The following is a 15,498-nucleotide window of genomic DNA, read 5'->3' as shown; positions in this document are numbered from 1 at the left end:
AGAGAGTGATGTTTCGCATCCCCTTTACTTTTATTTGACAGCTTCCACAGTTTGGAGTGATAGACCTTCCGAATGGGCTTTCTGCAGCCACCACAGAGACAAATTTTGGCTGTACATTGACTGTAAATAAGTGAGATTGCAAGGCTTTTCTTCAAGAGAGATGGTTTGAATCCCCATAACTTGTGTTTGAGATTGGAAGGTTTTTCTAAGAGAGTGATGTTTCGAATCCCAATAACTTGTATTTGACACCTTCCACAGATTGGAGTGATTGAGCTTCCAAGTTGACGTTCTGTAGATACAACAGAAAGCAATCAGAGCCACTTGTGCCCACCAACTTTCCAGCTGTAAGTGAGGGGAAGCGCTATGGACACCACATGAAAACATGTGCCCCGTGTGAGGTTCGAGCTCACAACCTGACATGCTGCTTACTGCACATCAGTCAGTCTGCAGCGCTTTTCCAATAAAGAGATTGTTCGAATCTCCATAAATGATGTTAGACAGTAAGTTGCAAGATTTTTCTGAAGGAGAGATGGTTCGAATCCCCATAACTTGTGTTTTACACCTTCCACACTCTGGAGTGATTGACCTTCCCAGTGGGCTTTCTGCAGCTAACACAGAGAGCAACCGGAGGCACTTGTGGCCAGCAACTTTCCAGCTGTAACTGAGGGTAAGCGCTATTGACCCTTTAATCAAAATCAATGCCCGGTGTGAGGGTTGAACTCACGACCTTCAGATTATGAGACTGACGCGCTGCCTACTGCGCCAACGAGGCCTGAAAAGCTTGAAAATACATGTATTGTGAGGGTAGACTCACTTTCCCACACTGATTTATTAGTCCTGCAGACTTTGCTAAAAGTAGTCCTTCAAATGACCTGTTGTTTAGACTAAAGGTTAAACACTCAACTCACAAGTTTCTTCATCTGGCTTTTCTTCTCATTTTGAAAGTTTATGGAAAGTTGCAAAAGTGGTAGTTTCACGTTGGATAAACTAGATTGACTTGCCCCATGTCAGTCTATATCAAGAGAAGGAGATTCTGCAAAGGTGCTTTTGTCACACTGCATATTCTATTATGACAGTAACGGCAAAACCCAAGGAAAATTTGTCTGATTTGACAAGTTTCAGCGGATAATAAGGAGAGCAGAAACTGAAAGACGACAAAGATCTGATTGCAACGCTTTTCTTAAAGAGAGATGGCGTGAATCCCCATTGATTGTGTTTGACACCAGATTACAAGGTTCTTCTACGAGAATATCTTTTTGAATCTCCATAACTTGTATTTGACACCTTCCACACTTAGGCGTGATTGAGCTTCCAAGTTGATTTTCTGCATCCACAACAGAAATCAACCGGAGCCACTTGTGCGCACCAACTTTCAAGCTGTGACTGAGGTGAGGTGCGATAGACACCACATCAAAACATCTACCCCGTGTGAGGGTCGAGCTCACGACCTTGAAATTATGCCACTGAAACGCTGCCAACTGCACATCAGTCAGATTGCAATGCTTTTCTTAAAGAGAGATGGTTTGAATCCACATAAATTGTGTTTGACACCAGGTTGAAAGGCTTTTCTGAGGGAGTGATGTTTTTCGAATCCCAATAACTTGTATTTGGCACCTTCCACAGTTGAGAGTCATTGAGCTTCAGAGTGGGCTTTCTGCAGCCACAACAGAGAGCAACCAGAGCAACTTGTACCCACCAACTTTACAGCTGTAACTGAGGTGAAGTGCTATAGAGCCCCCATCAAAACATCTGCCCCGTGTGAGGGTCGAACTCACGACCTTGGGATGATGCCACTGATACGCTGCCTACTCCACATCAGTCAGGTTAAAACACTTTTCTAAAAGAGAGATGGTTCGAATCCCCAAAATGTGTGTTTGACACCAGATTGCAAGGTCGAACTCACGACCTTGAAATTATGCCTACTGCACATCAGTTAGATTGAATCCCCATAACTGCATATTCTATTATGACAGTAACGGCAAAACCCAAGGAAAATTTGTCTGACTTGACAAGTTTCAGCGGATAATAAGGAGAGCAGAAACTGAAAGACGACAAAGATCTGATTGCAACGCTTTTCTTAAAGAGAGATGGCGTGAATCCCCATTGATTGTGTTTGACACCAGATTACAAGGTTCTTCTACGAGAATATCTTTTTGAATCTCCATAACTTGTATTTGACACCTTCCACACTTAGGCGTGATTGAGCTTCCAAGTTGATTTTCTGCATCCACAACAGAAATCAACCGGAGCCACTTGTGCCCACCAACTTTCAAGCTGTGACTGAGGTGAGGTGCGATAGACACCACATCAAAACATGTACCCCGTGTGAGGGTCGAGCTCACGACCTTGAAATTATGCCACTGAAACGCTGCCAACTGCACATCAGTCAGATTGCAATGCTTTTCTTAAAGAGAGATGGTTTGAATCCACATAAATTGTGTTTGACACCAGGTTGAAAGGCTTTTCTGAGGGAGTGATGTTTTTCGAATCCCAATAACTTGTATTTGGCACCTTCCACAGTTGAGAGTCATTGAGCTTCAGAGTGGGCTTTCTGCAGCCACAACAGAGAGCAACCAGAGCAACTTGTACCCACCAACTTTACAGCTGTAACTGAGGTGAAGTGCTATAGAGCCCCCATCAAAACATCTGCCCCGTGTGAGGGTCGAACTCACGACCTTGGGATGATGCCACTGATACGCTGCCTACTCCACATCAGTCAGGTTAAAACACTTTTCTAAAAGAGAGATGGTTCGAATCCCCAAAATGAGTGTTTGACACCAGATTGCAAGGTCGAACTCACGACCTTGAAATTATGCCTACTGCACATCAGTTAGATTGAATCCCCATAACTTGTGTTTGACACCAGATTGGAAGGCTTTTTTAAGAGAGTGATGTTTCGCATCCCCTTTACTTTTATTTGACAGCTTCCACAGTTTGGAGTGATAGACCTTCCGAATGGGCTTTCTGCAGCCACCACAGAGACAAATTTTGGCTGTACATTGACTGTAAATAAGTGAGATTGCAAGGCTTTTCTTCAAGAGAGATGGTTTGAATCCCCATAACTTGTGTTTGAGATTGGAAGGTTTTTCTAAGAGAGTGATGTTTCGAATCCCCATAACTTGTATTTGACACCTTCCACAGATTGGAGTGATTGAGCTTCCAAGTTGACGTTCTGTAGATACAACAGAAAGCAATCAGAGCCACTTGTGCCCACCAACTTTCCAGCTGTAAGTGAGGGGAAGCGCTATGGACACCACATGAAAACATCTGCCCCGTGTGAGGTTCGAGCTCACAACCTGACATGCTGCTTACTGCACATCAGTCAGTCTGCAGCGCTTTTCCAATAAAGAGATTGTTCGAATCTCCATAAATGATGTTAGACAGTAAGTTGCAAGATTTTTCTGAAGGAGAGATGGTTCGAATCCCCATAACTTGTGTTTTACACCTTCCACACTCTGGAGTGATTGACCTTCCCAGTGAGCTTTCTGCAGCTAACACAGAGAGCAACCGGAGGCACTTGTGGCCAGCAACTTTCCAGCTGTAACTGAGGGTAAGCGCTATTGACCCTTTAATCAAAATCAATGCCCCGTGTGAGGGTTGAACTCACGACCTTCAGATTATGAGACTGACGCGCTGCCTACTGCGCCAACGAGGCCTGAAAAGCTTGAAAATACATGTATTGTGAGGGTAGACTCACTTTCCCACACTGATTCATTAGTCCTGCAGACTTTGCTAAAAGTAGTCCTTCAAATGACCTGTTGTTTAGACTAAAGGTTAAACACTCAACTCACAAGTTTCTTCATCTGGCTTTTCTTCTCATTTTGAAAGTTTATGGAAAGTTGCAAAAGTGGTAGTTTCACGTTGGATAAACTAGATTGACTTGCCCCATGTCAGTCTATATCAAGAGAAGGAGAGTCTGCAAAGGTGCTTTTGTCACACTGCATATTCTATTATGACAGTAACGGCAAAACCCAAGGAAAATTTGTCTGACTTGACAAGTTTCAGCGGATAATAAGGAGAGCAGAAACTGAAAGACGACAAAGATCTGATTGCAACGCTTTTCTTAAAGAGAGATGGCGTGAATCCCCATTGATTGTGTTTGACACCAGATTACAAGGTTCTTCTACGAGAATATCTTTTTGAATCTCCATAACTTGTATTTGACACCTTCCACACTTAGGCGTGATTGAGCTTCCAAGTTGATTTTCTGCATCCACAACAGAAATCAACCGGAGCCACTTGTGCCCACCAACTTTCAAGCTGTGACTGAGGTGAGGTGCGATAGACACCACATCAAAACATGTACCCCGTGTGAGGGTCGAGCTCACGACCTTGAAATTATGCCACTGAAACGCTGCCAACTGCACATCAGTCAGATTGCAATGCTTTTCTTAAAGAGAGATGGTTTGAATCCACATAAATTGTGTTTGACACCAGGTTGAAAGGCTTTTCTGAGGGAGTGATGTTTTTCGAATCCCAATAACTTGTATTTGGCACCTTCCACAGTTGAGAGTCATTGAGCTTCAGAGTGGGCTTTCTGCAGCCACAACAGAGAGCAACCAGAGCAACTTGTACCCACCAACTTTACAGCTGTAACTGAGGTGAAGTGCTATAGAGCCCCCATCAAAACATCTGCCCCGTGTGAGGGTCGAACTCACGACCTTGGGATGATGCCACTGATACGCTGCCTACTCCACATCAGTCAGGTTAAAACACTTTTCTAAAAGAGAGATGGTTCGAATCCCCAAAATGAGTGTTTGACACCAGATTGCAAGGTCGAACTCACGACCTTGAAATTATGCCTACTGCACATCAGTTAGATTGAATCCCCATAACTTGTGTTTGACACCAGATTGGAAGGCTTTTTTAAGAGAGTGATGTTTCGCATCCCCTTTACTTTTATTTGACAGCTTCCACAGTTTGGAGTGATAGACCTTCCGAATGGGCTTTCTGCAGCCACCACAGAGACAAATTTTGGCTGTACATTGACTGTAAATAAGTGAGATTGCAAGGCTTTTCTTCAAGAGAGATGGTTTGAATCCCCATAACTTGTGTTTGAGATTGGAAGGTTTTTCTAAGAGAGTGATGTTTCGAATCCCCATAACTTGTATTTGACACCTTCCACAGATTGGAGTGATTGAGCTTCCAAGTTGACGTTCTGTAGATACAACAGAAAGCAATCAGAGCCACTTGTGCCCACCAACTTTCCAGCTGTAAGTGAGGGGAAGCGCTATGGACACCACATGAAAACATCTGCCCCGTGTGAGGTTCGAGCTCACAACCTGACATGCTGCTTACTGCACATCAGTCAGTCTGCAGCGCTTTTCCAATAAAGAGATTGTTCGAATCTCCATAAATGATGTTAGACAGTAAGTTGCAAGATTTTTCTGAAGGAGAGATGGTTCGAATCCCCATAACTTGTGTTTTACACCTTCCACACTCTGGAGTGATTGACCTTCCCAGTGAGCTTTCTGCAGCTAACACAGAGAGCAACCGGAGGCACTTGTGGCCAGCAACTTTCCAGCTGTAACTGAGGGTAAGCGCTATTGACCCTTTAATCAAAATCAATGCCCCGTGTGAGGGTTGAACTCACGACCTTCAGATTATGAGACTGACGCGCTGCCTACTGCGCCAACGAGGCCTGAAAAGCTTGAAAATACATGTATTGTGAGGGTAGACTCACTTTCCCACACTGATTTATTAGTCCTGCAGACTTTGCTAAAAGTAGTCCTTCAAATGACCTGTTGTTTAGACTAAAGGTTAAACACTCAACTCACAAGTTTCTTCATCTGGCTTTTCTTCTCATTTTGAAAGTTTATGGAAAGTTGCAAAAGTGGTAGTTTCACGTTGGATAAACTAGATTGACTTGCCCCATGTCAGTCTATATCAAGAGAAGGAGAGTCTGCAAAGGTGCTTTTGTCACACTGCATATTCTATTATGACAGTAACGGCAAAACCCAAGGAAAATTTGTCTGACTTGACAAGTTTCAGCGGATAATAAGGAGAGCAGAAACTGAAAGACGACAAAGATCTGATTGCAACGCTTTTCTTAAAGAGAGATGGCGTGAATCCCCATTGATTGTGTTTGACACCAGATTACAAGGTTCTTCTACGAGAATATCTTTTTGAATCTCCATAACTTGTATTTGACACCTTCCACACTTAGGCGTGATTGAGCTTCCAAGTTGATTTTCTGCATCCACAACAGAAATCAACCGGAGCCACTTGTGCCCACCAACTTTCAAGCTGTGACTGAGGTGAGGTGCGATAGACACCACATCAAAACATCTACCCCGTGTGAGGGTCGAGCTCACGACCTTGAAATTATGCCACTGAAACGCTGCCAACTGCACATCAGTCAGATTGCAATGCTTTTCTTAAAGAGAGATGGTTTGAATCCACATAAACTGTGTTTGACACCAGGTTGAAAGGCTTTTCTGAGGGAGTGATGTTTTTCGAATCCCAATAACTTGTATTTGACACCTTCCACAGTTGAGAGTCATTGAGCTTCAGAGTGGGCTTTCTGCAGCCACAACAGAGAGCAACCAGAGCAACTTGTACCCACCAACTTTACAGCTGTAACTGAGGTGAAGTGCTATAGAGTCCCCATCAAAACATCTGCCCCGTGTGAGGGTCGAACTCACGACCTTGGGATGATGCCACTGATACGCTGCCTACTCCACATCAGTCAGGTTAAAACACTTTTCTAAAAGAGAGATGGTTCGAATCCCCAAAATGTGTGTTTGACACCAGATTGCAAGGTCGAACTCACGACCTTGAAATTATGCCTACTGCACATCAGTTAGATTGAATCCCCATAACTTGTGTTTGACACCAGATTGGAAGGCTTTTTTAAGAGAGTGATGTTTCGCATCCCCTTTACTTTTATTTGACAGCTTCCACAGTTTGGAGTGATAGACCTTCCGAATGGGCTTTCTGCAGCCACCACAGAGACAAATTTTGGCTGTACATTGACTGTAAATAAGTGAGATTGCAAGGCTTTTCTTCAAGAGAGATGGTTTGAATCCCCATAACTTGTGTTTGAGATTGGAAGGTTTTTCTAAGAGAGTGATGTTTCGAATCCCCATAACTTGTATTTGACACCTTCCACAGATTGGAGTGATTGAGCTTCCAAGTTGACGTTCTGTAGATACAACAGAAAGCAATCAGAGCCACTTGTGCCCACCAACTTTCCAGCTGTAAGTGAGGGGAAGCGCTATGGACACCACATGAAAACATCTGCCCCGTGTGAGGTTTGAGCTCACAACCTGACATGCTGCTTACTGCACATCAGTCAGTCTGCAGCGCTTTTCCAATAAAGAGATTGTTCGAATCTCCATAAATGATGTTAGACAGTAAGTTGCAAGATTTTTCTGAAGGAGAGATGGTTCGAATCCCCATAACTTGTGTTTTACACCTTCCACACTCTGGAGTGATTGACCTTCCCAGTGGGCTTTCTGCAGCTAACACAGAGAGCAACCGGAGGCACTTGTGGCCAGCAACTTTCCAGCTGTAACTGAGGGTAAGCGCTATTGACCCTTTAATCAAAATCAATGCCCGGTGTGAGGGTTGAACTCACGACCTTCAGATTATGAGACTGACGCGCTGCCTACTGCGCCAACGAGGCCTGAAAAGCTTGAAAATACATGTATTGTGAGGGTAGACTCACTTTCCCACACTGATTTATTAGTCCTGCAGACTTTGCTAAAAGTAGTCCTTCAAATGACCTGTTGTTTAGACTAAAGGTTAAACACTCAACTCACAAGTTTCTTCATCTGGCTTTTCTTCTCATTTTGAAAGTTTATGGAAAGTTGCAAAAGTGGTAGTTTCACGTTGGATAAACTAGATTGACTTGCCCCATGTCAGTCTATATCAAGAGAAGGAGAGTCTGCAAAGGTGCTTTTGTCACACTGCATATTCTATTATGACAGTAACGGCAAAACCCAAGGAAAATTTGTCTGACTTGACAAGTTTCAGCGGATAATAAGGAGAGCAGAAACTGAAAGACGACAAAGATCTGATTGCAACGCTTTTCTTAAAGAGAGATGGCGTGAATCCCCATTGATTGTGTTTGACACCAGATTACAAGGTTCTTCTACGAGAATATCTTTTTGAATCTCCATAACTTGTATTTGACACCTTCCACACTTAGGCGTGATTGAGCTTCCAAGTTGATTTTCTGCATCCACAACAGAAATCAACCGGAGCCACTTGTGCCCACCAACTTTCAAGCTGTGACTGAGGTGAGGTGCGATAGACACCACATCAAAACATGTACCCCGTGTGAGGGTCGAGCTCACGACCTTGAAATTATGCCACTGAAACGCTGCCAACTGCACATCAGTCAGATTGCAATGCTTTTCTTAAAGAGAGATGGTTTGAATCCACATAAATTGTGTTTGACACCAGGTTGAAAGGCTTTTCTGAGGGAGTGATGTTTTTCGAATCCCAATAACTTGTATTTGGCACCTTCCACAGTTGAGAGTCATTGAGCTTCAGAGTGGGCTTTCTGCAGCCACAACAGAGAGCAACCAGAGCAACTTGTACCCACCAACTTTACAGCTGTAACTGAGGTGAAGTGCTATAGAGCCCCCATCAAAACATCTGCCCCGTGTGAGGGTCGAACTCACGACCTTGGGATGATGCCACTGATACGCTGCCTACTCCACATCAGTCAGGTTAAAACACTTTTCTAAAAGAGAGATGGTTCGAATCCCCAAAATGAGTGTTTGACACCAGATTGCAAGGTCGAACTCACGACCTTGAAATTATGCCTACTGCACATCAGTTAGATTGAATCCCCATAACTTGTGTTTGACACCAGATTGGAAGGCTTTTTTAAGAGAGTGATGTTTCGCATCCCCTTTACTTTTATTTGACAGCTTCCACAGTTTGGAGTGATAGACCTTCCGAATGGGCTTTCTGCAGCCACCACAGAGACAAATTTTGGCTGTACATTGACTGTAAATAAGTGAGATTGCAAGGCTTTTCTTCAAGAGAGATGGTTTGAATCCCCATAACTTGTGTTTGAGATTGGAAGGTTTTTCTAAGAGAGTGATGTTTCGAATCCCCATAACTTGTATTTGACACCTTCCACAGATTGGAGTGATTGAGCTTCCAAGTTGACGTTCTGTAGATACAACAGAAAGCAATCAGAGCCACTTGTGCCCACCAACTTTCCAGCTGTAAGTGAGGGGAAGCGCTATGGACACCACATGAAAACATCTGCCCCGTGTGAGGTTCGAGCTCACAACCTGACATGCTGCTTACTGCACATCAGTCAGTCTGCAGCGCTTTTCCAATAAAGAGATTGTTCGAATCTCCATAAATGATGTTAGACAGTAAGTTGCAAGATTTTTCTGAAGGAGAGATGGTTCGAATCCCCATAACTTGTGTTTTACACCTTCCACACTCTGGAGTGATTGACCTTCCCAGTGAGCTTTCTGCAGCTAACACAGAGAGCAACCGGAGGCACTTGTGGCCAGCAACTTTCCAGCTGTAACTGAGGGTAAGCGCTATTGACCCTTTAATCAAAATCAATGCCCCGTGTGAGGGTTGAACTCACGACCTTCAGATTATGAGACTGACGCGCTGCCTACTGCGCCAACGAGGCCTGAAAAGCTTGAAAATACATGTATTGTGAGGGTAGACTCACTTTCCCACACTGATTTATTAGTCCTGCAGACTTTGCTAAAAGTAGTCCTTCAAATGACCTGTTGTTTAGACTAAAGGTTAAACACTCAACTCACAAGTTTCTTCATCTGGCTTTTCTTCTCATTTTGAAAGTTTATGGAAAGTTGCAAAAGTGGTAGTTTCACGTTGGATAAACTAGATTGACTTGCCCCATGTCAGTCTATATCAAGAGAAGGAGAGTCTGCAAAGGTGCTTTTGTCACACTGCATATTCTATTATGACAGTAACGGCAAAACCCAAGGAAAATTTGTCTGACTTGACAAGTTTCAGCGGATAATAAGGAGAGCAGAAACTGAAAGACGACAAAGATCTGATTGCAACGCTTTTCTTAAAGAGAGATGGCGTGAATCCCCATTGATTGTGTTTGACACCAGATTACAAGGTTCTTCTACGAGAATATCTTTTTGAATCTCCATAACTTGTATTTGACACCTTCCACACTTAGGCGTGATTGAGCTTCCAAGTTGATTTTCTGCATCCACAACAGAAATCAACCGGAGCCACTTGTGCCCACCAACTTTCAAGCTGTGACTGAGGTGAGGTGCGATAGACACCACATCAAAACATCTACCCCGTGTGAGGGTCGAGCTCACGACCTTGAAATTATGCCACTGAAACGCTGCCAACTGCACATCAGTCAGATTGCAATGCTTTTCTTAAAGAGAGATGGTTTGAATCCACATAAACTGTGTTTGACACCAGGTTGAAAGGCTTTTCTGAGGGAGTGATGTTTTTCGAATCCCAATAACTTGTATTTGACACCTTCCACAGTTGAGAGTCATTGAGCTTCAGAGTGGGCTTTCTGCAGCCACAACAGAGAGCAACCAGAGCAACTTGTACCCACCAACTTTACAGCTGTAACTGAGGTGAAGTGCTATAGAGTCCCCATCAAAACATCTGCCCCGTGTGAGGGTCGAACTCACGACCTTGGGATGATGCCACTGATACGCTGCCTACTCCACATCAGTCAGGTTAAAACACTTTTCTAAAAGAGAGATGGTTCGAATCCCCAAAATGTGTGTTTGACACCAGATTGCAAGGTCGAACTCACGACCTTGAAATTATGCCTACTGCACATCAGTTAGATTGAATCCCCATAACTTGTGTTTGACACCAGATTGGAAGGCTTTTTTAAGAGAGTGATGTTTCGCATCCCCTTTACTTTTATTTGACAGCTTCCACAGTTTGGAGTGATAGACCTTCCGAATGGGCTTTCTGCAGCCACCACAGAGACAAATTTTGGCTGTACATTGACTGTAAATAAGTGAGATTGCAAGGCTTTTCTTCAAGAGAGATGGTTTGAATCCCCATAACTTGTGTTTGAGATTGGAAGGTTTTTCTAAGAGAGTGATGTTTCGAATCCCAATAACTTGTATTTGACACCTTCCACAGATTGGAGTGATTGAGCTTCCAAGTTGACGTTCTGTAGATACAACAGAAAGCAATCAGAGCCACTTGTGCCCACCAACTTTCCAGCTGTAAGTGAGGGGAAGCGCTATGGACACCACATGAAAACATCTGCCCCGTGTGAGGTTCGAGCTCACAACCTGACATGCTGCTTACTGCACATCAGTCAGTCTGCAGCGCTTTTCCAATAAAGAGATTGTTCGAATCTCCATAAATGATGTTAGACAGTAAGTTGCAAGATTTTTCTGAAGGAGAGATGGTTCGAATCCCCATAACTTGTGTTTTACACCTTCCACACTCTGGAGTGATTGACCTTCCCAGTGGGCTTTCTGCAGCTAACACAGAGAGCAACCGGAGGCACTTGTGGCCAGCAACTTTCCAGCTGTAACTGAGGGTAAGCGCTATTGACCCTTTAATCAAAATCAATGCCCGGTGTGAGGGTTGAACTCACGACCTTCAGATTATGAGACTGACGCGCTGCCTACTGCGCCAACGAGGCCTGAAAAGCTTGAAAATACATGTATTGTGAGGGTAGACTCACTTTCCCACACTGATTTATTAGTCCTGCAGACTTTGCTAAAAGTAGTCCTTCAAATGACCTGTTGTTTAGACTAAAGGTTAAACACTCAACTCACAAGTTTCTTCATCTGGCTTTTCTTCTCATTTTGAAAGTTTATGGAAAGTTGCAAAAGTGGTAGTTTCACGTTGGATAAACTAGATTGACTTGCCCCATGTCAGTCTATATCAAGAGAAGGAGAGTCTGCAAAGGTGCTTTTGTCACACTGCATATTCTATTATGACAGTAACGGCAAAACCCAAGGAAAATTTGTCTGACTTGACAAGTTTCAGCGGATAATAAGGAGAGCAGAAACTGAAAGACGACAAAGATCTGATTGCAACGCTTTTCTTAAAGAGAGATGGCGTGAATCCCCATTGATTGTGTTTGACACCAGATTACAAGGTTCTTCTACGAGAATATCTTTTTGAATCTCCATAACTTGTATTTGACACCTTCCACACTTAGGCGTGATTGAGCTTCCAAGTTGATTTTCTGCATCCACAACAGAAATCAACCGGAGCCACTTGTGCCCACCAACTTTCAAGCTGTGACTGAGGTGAGGTGCGATAGACACCACATCAAAACATCTACCCCGTGTGAGGGTCGAGCTCACGACCTTGAAATTATGCCACTGAAACGCTGCCAACTGCACATCAGTCAGATTGCAATGCTTTTCTTAAAGAGAGATGGTTTGAATCCACATAAACTGTGTTTGACACCAGGTTGAAAGGCTTTTCTGAGGGAGTGATGTTTTTCGAATCCCAATAACTTGTATTTGACACCTTCCACAGTTGAGAGTCATTGAGCTTCAGAGTGGGCTTTCTGCAGCCACAACAGAGAGCAACCAGAGCAACTTGTACCCACCAACTTTACAGCTGTAACTGAGGTGAAGTGCTATAGAGTCCCCATCAAAACATCTGCCCCGTGTGAGGGTCGAACTCACGACCTTGGGATGATGCCACTGATACGCTGCCTACTCCACATCAGTCAGGTTAAAACACTTTTCTAAAAGAGAGATGGTTCGAATCCCCAAAATGTGTGTTTGACACCAGATTGCAAGGTCGAACTCACGACCTTGAAATTATGCCTACTGCACATCAGTTAGATTGAATCCCCATAACTTGTGTTTGACACCAGATTGGAAGGCTTTTTTAAGAGAGTGATGTTTCGCATCCCCTTTACTTTTATTTGACAGCTTCCACAGTTTGGAGTGATAGACCTTCCGAATGGGCTTTCTGCAGCCACCACAGAGACAAATTTTGGCTGTACATTGACTGTAAATAAGTGAGATTGCAAGGCTTTTCTTCAAGAGAGATGGTTTGAATCCCCATAACTTGTGTTTGAGATTGGAAGGTTTTTCTAAGAGAGTGATGTTTCGAATCCCAATAACTTGTATTTGACACCTTCCACAGATTGGAGTGATTGAGCTTCCAAGTTGACGTTCTGTAGATACAACAGAAAGCAATCAGAGCCACTTGTGCCCACCAACTTTCCAGCTGTAAGTGAGGGGAAGCGCTATGGACACCACATGAAAACATCTGCCCCGTGTGAGGTTTGAGCTCACAACCTGACATGCTGCTTACTGCACATCAGTCAGTCTGCAGCGCTTTTCCAATAAAGAGATTGTTCGAATCTCCATAAATGATGTTAGACAGTAAGTTGCAAGATTTTTCTGAAGGAGAGATGGTTCGAATCCCCATAACTTGTGTTTTACACCTTCCACACTCTGGAGTGATTGACCTTCCCAGTGGGCTTTCTGCAGCTAACACAGAGAGCAACCGGAGGCACTTGTGGCCAGCAACTTTCCAGCTGTAACTGAGGGTAAGCGCTATTGACCCTTTAATCAAAATCAATGCCCGGTGTGAGGGTTGAACTCACGACCTTCAGATTATGAGACTGACGCGCTGCCTACTGCGCCAACGAGGCCTGAAAAGCTTGAAAATACATGTATTGTGAGGGTAGACTCACTTTCCCACACTGATTTATTAGTCCTGCAGACTTTGCTAAAAGTAGTCCTTCAAATGACCTGTTGTTTAGACTAAAGGTTAAACACTCAACTCACAAGTTTCTTCATCTGGCTTTTCTTCTCATTTTGAAAGTTTATGGAAAGTTGCAAAAGTGGTAGTTTCACGTTGGATAAACTAGATTGACTTGCCCCATGTCAGTCTATATCAAGAGAAGGAGAGTCTGCAAAGGTGCTTTTGTCACACTGCATATTCTATTATGACAGTAACGGCAAAACCCAAGGAAAATTTGTCTGATTTGACAAGTTTCAGCGGATAATAAGGAGAGCAGAAACTGAAAGACGACAAAGATCTGATTGCAACGCTTTTCTTAAAGAGAGATGGCGTGAATCCCCATTGATTGTGTTTGACACCAGATTACAAGGTTCTTCTACGAGAATATCTTTTTGAATCTCCATAACTTGTATTTGACACCTTCCACACTTAGGCGTGATTGAGCTTCCAAGTTGATTTTCTGCATCCACAACAGAAATCAACCGGAGCCACTTGTGCGCACCAACTTTCAAGCTGTGACTGAGGTGAGGTGCGATAGACACCACATCAAAACATCTACCCCGTGTGAGGGTCGAGCTCACGACCTTGAAATTATGCCACTGAAACGCTGCCAACTGCACATCAGTCAGATTGCAATGCTTTTCTTAAAGAGAGATGGTTTGAATCCACATAAATTGTGTTTGACACCAGGTTGAAAGGCTTTTCTGAGGGAGTGATGTTTTTCGAATCCCAATAACTTGTATTTGGCACCTTCCACAGTTGAGAGTCATTGAGCTTCAGAGTGGGCTTTCTGCAGCCACAACAGAGAGCAACCAGAGCAACTTGTACCCACCAACTTTACAGCTGTAACTGAGGTGAAGTGCTATAGAGCCCCCATCAAAACATCTGCCCCGTGTGAGGGTCGAACTCACGACCTTGGGATGATGCCACTGATACGCTGCCTACTCCACATCAGTCAGGTTAAAACACTTTTCTAAAAGAGAGATGGTTCGAATCCCCAAAATGTGTGTTTGACACCAGATTGCAAGGTCGAACTCACGACCTTGAAATTATGCCTACTGCACATCAGTTAGATTGAATCCCCATAACTTGTGTTTGACACCAGATTGGAAGGCTTTTTTAAGAGAGTGATGTTTCGCATCCCCTTTACTTTTATTTGACAGCTTCCACAGTTTGGAGTGATAGACCTTCCGAATGGGCTTTCTGCAGCCACCACAGAGACAAATTTTGGCTGTACATTGACTGTAAATAAGTGAGATTGCAAGGCTTTTCTTCAAGAGAGATGGTTTGAATCCCCATAACTTGTGTTTGAGATTGGAAGGTTTTTCTAAGAGAGTGATGTTTCGAATCCCAATAACTTGTATTTGACACCTTCCACAGATTGGAGTGATTGAGCTTCCAAGTTGACGTTCTGTAGATACAACAGAAAGCAATCAGAGCCACTTGTGCCCACCAACTTTCCAGCTGTAAGTGAGGGGAAGCGCTATGGACACCACATGAAAACATCTGCCCCGTGTGAGGTTCGAGCTCACAACCTGACATGCTGCTTACTGCACATCAGTCAGTCTGCAGCGCTTTTCCAATAAAGAGATTGTTCGAATCTCCATAAATGATGTTAGACAGTAAGTTGCAAGATTTTTCTGAAGGAGAGATGGTTCGAATCCCCATAACTTGTGTTTTACACCTTCCACACTCTGGAGTGATTGACCTTCCCAGTGGGCTTTCTGCAGCTAACACAGAGAGCAACCGGAGGCACTTGTGGCCAGCAACTTTCCAGCTGTAACTGAGGGTAAGCGCTATTGACCCTTTAATCAAAATCAA

General features: G+C 43.7%; 7 non-coding genes across 7 annotated transcripts; all 7 read right to left on the bottom strand.

Annotated features, from left to right (window-relative positions):
* Window positions 1-699: 699 nt before the first annotated feature.
* Window positions 700-772, bottom strand: trnam-cau (transfer RNA methionine (anticodon CAU)). The gene has a single exon. It is a non-coding gene; the product is annotated as a tRNA-Met (tRNA).
* Window positions 773-3,582: 2,810 nt separating this feature from the next.
* trnam-cau (transfer RNA methionine (anticodon CAU)) lies at window positions 3,583-3,655 on the bottom strand. The gene has a single exon. It is a non-coding gene; the product is annotated as a tRNA-Met (tRNA).
* A 1,913-nt stretch (window positions 3,656-5,568) lies between these two features.
* On the bottom strand, window positions 5,569-5,641 carry trnam-cau (transfer RNA methionine (anticodon CAU)). The gene has a single exon. It is a non-coding gene; the product is annotated as a tRNA-Met (tRNA).
* Window positions 5,642-7,554: 1,913 nt separating this feature from the next.
* On the bottom strand, window positions 7,555-7,627 carry trnam-cau (transfer RNA methionine (anticodon CAU)). Its single transcript has one exon. It is a non-coding gene; the product is annotated as a tRNA-Met (tRNA).
* A 1,913-nt stretch (window positions 7,628-9,540) lies between these two features.
* On the bottom strand, window positions 9,541-9,613 carry trnam-cau (transfer RNA methionine (anticodon CAU)). Its single transcript has one exon. It is a non-coding gene; the product is annotated as a tRNA-Met (tRNA).
* A 1,913-nt stretch (window positions 9,614-11,526) lies between these two features.
* Window positions 11,527-11,599, bottom strand: trnam-cau (transfer RNA methionine (anticodon CAU)). Its single transcript has one exon. It is a non-coding gene; the product is annotated as a tRNA-Met (tRNA).
* A 1,913-nt stretch (window positions 11,600-13,512) lies between these two features.
* trnam-cau (transfer RNA methionine (anticodon CAU)) lies at window positions 13,513-13,585 on the bottom strand. Its single transcript has one exon. It is a non-coding gene; the product is annotated as a tRNA-Met (tRNA).
* Between the last annotated feature and the right edge of the window lie 1,913 nt (window positions 13,586-15,498).

This window comes from Leuresthes tenuis, unplaced genomic scaffold (genome assembly GCF_036924035.1).
Source record: "Leuresthes tenuis unplaced genomic scaffold, fLeuTen1.0.hap1 SCAF_21, whole genome shotgun sequence".
NCBI classification, from domain to species: Eukaryota; Metazoa; Chordata; class Actinopteri; order Atheriniformes; family Atherinopsidae; genus Leuresthes; species Leuresthes tenuis.
The sequence above is the reverse complement of the archived record's forward strand: the minus strand, read 5'-3'. Positions and strand labels throughout refer to the sequence as shown.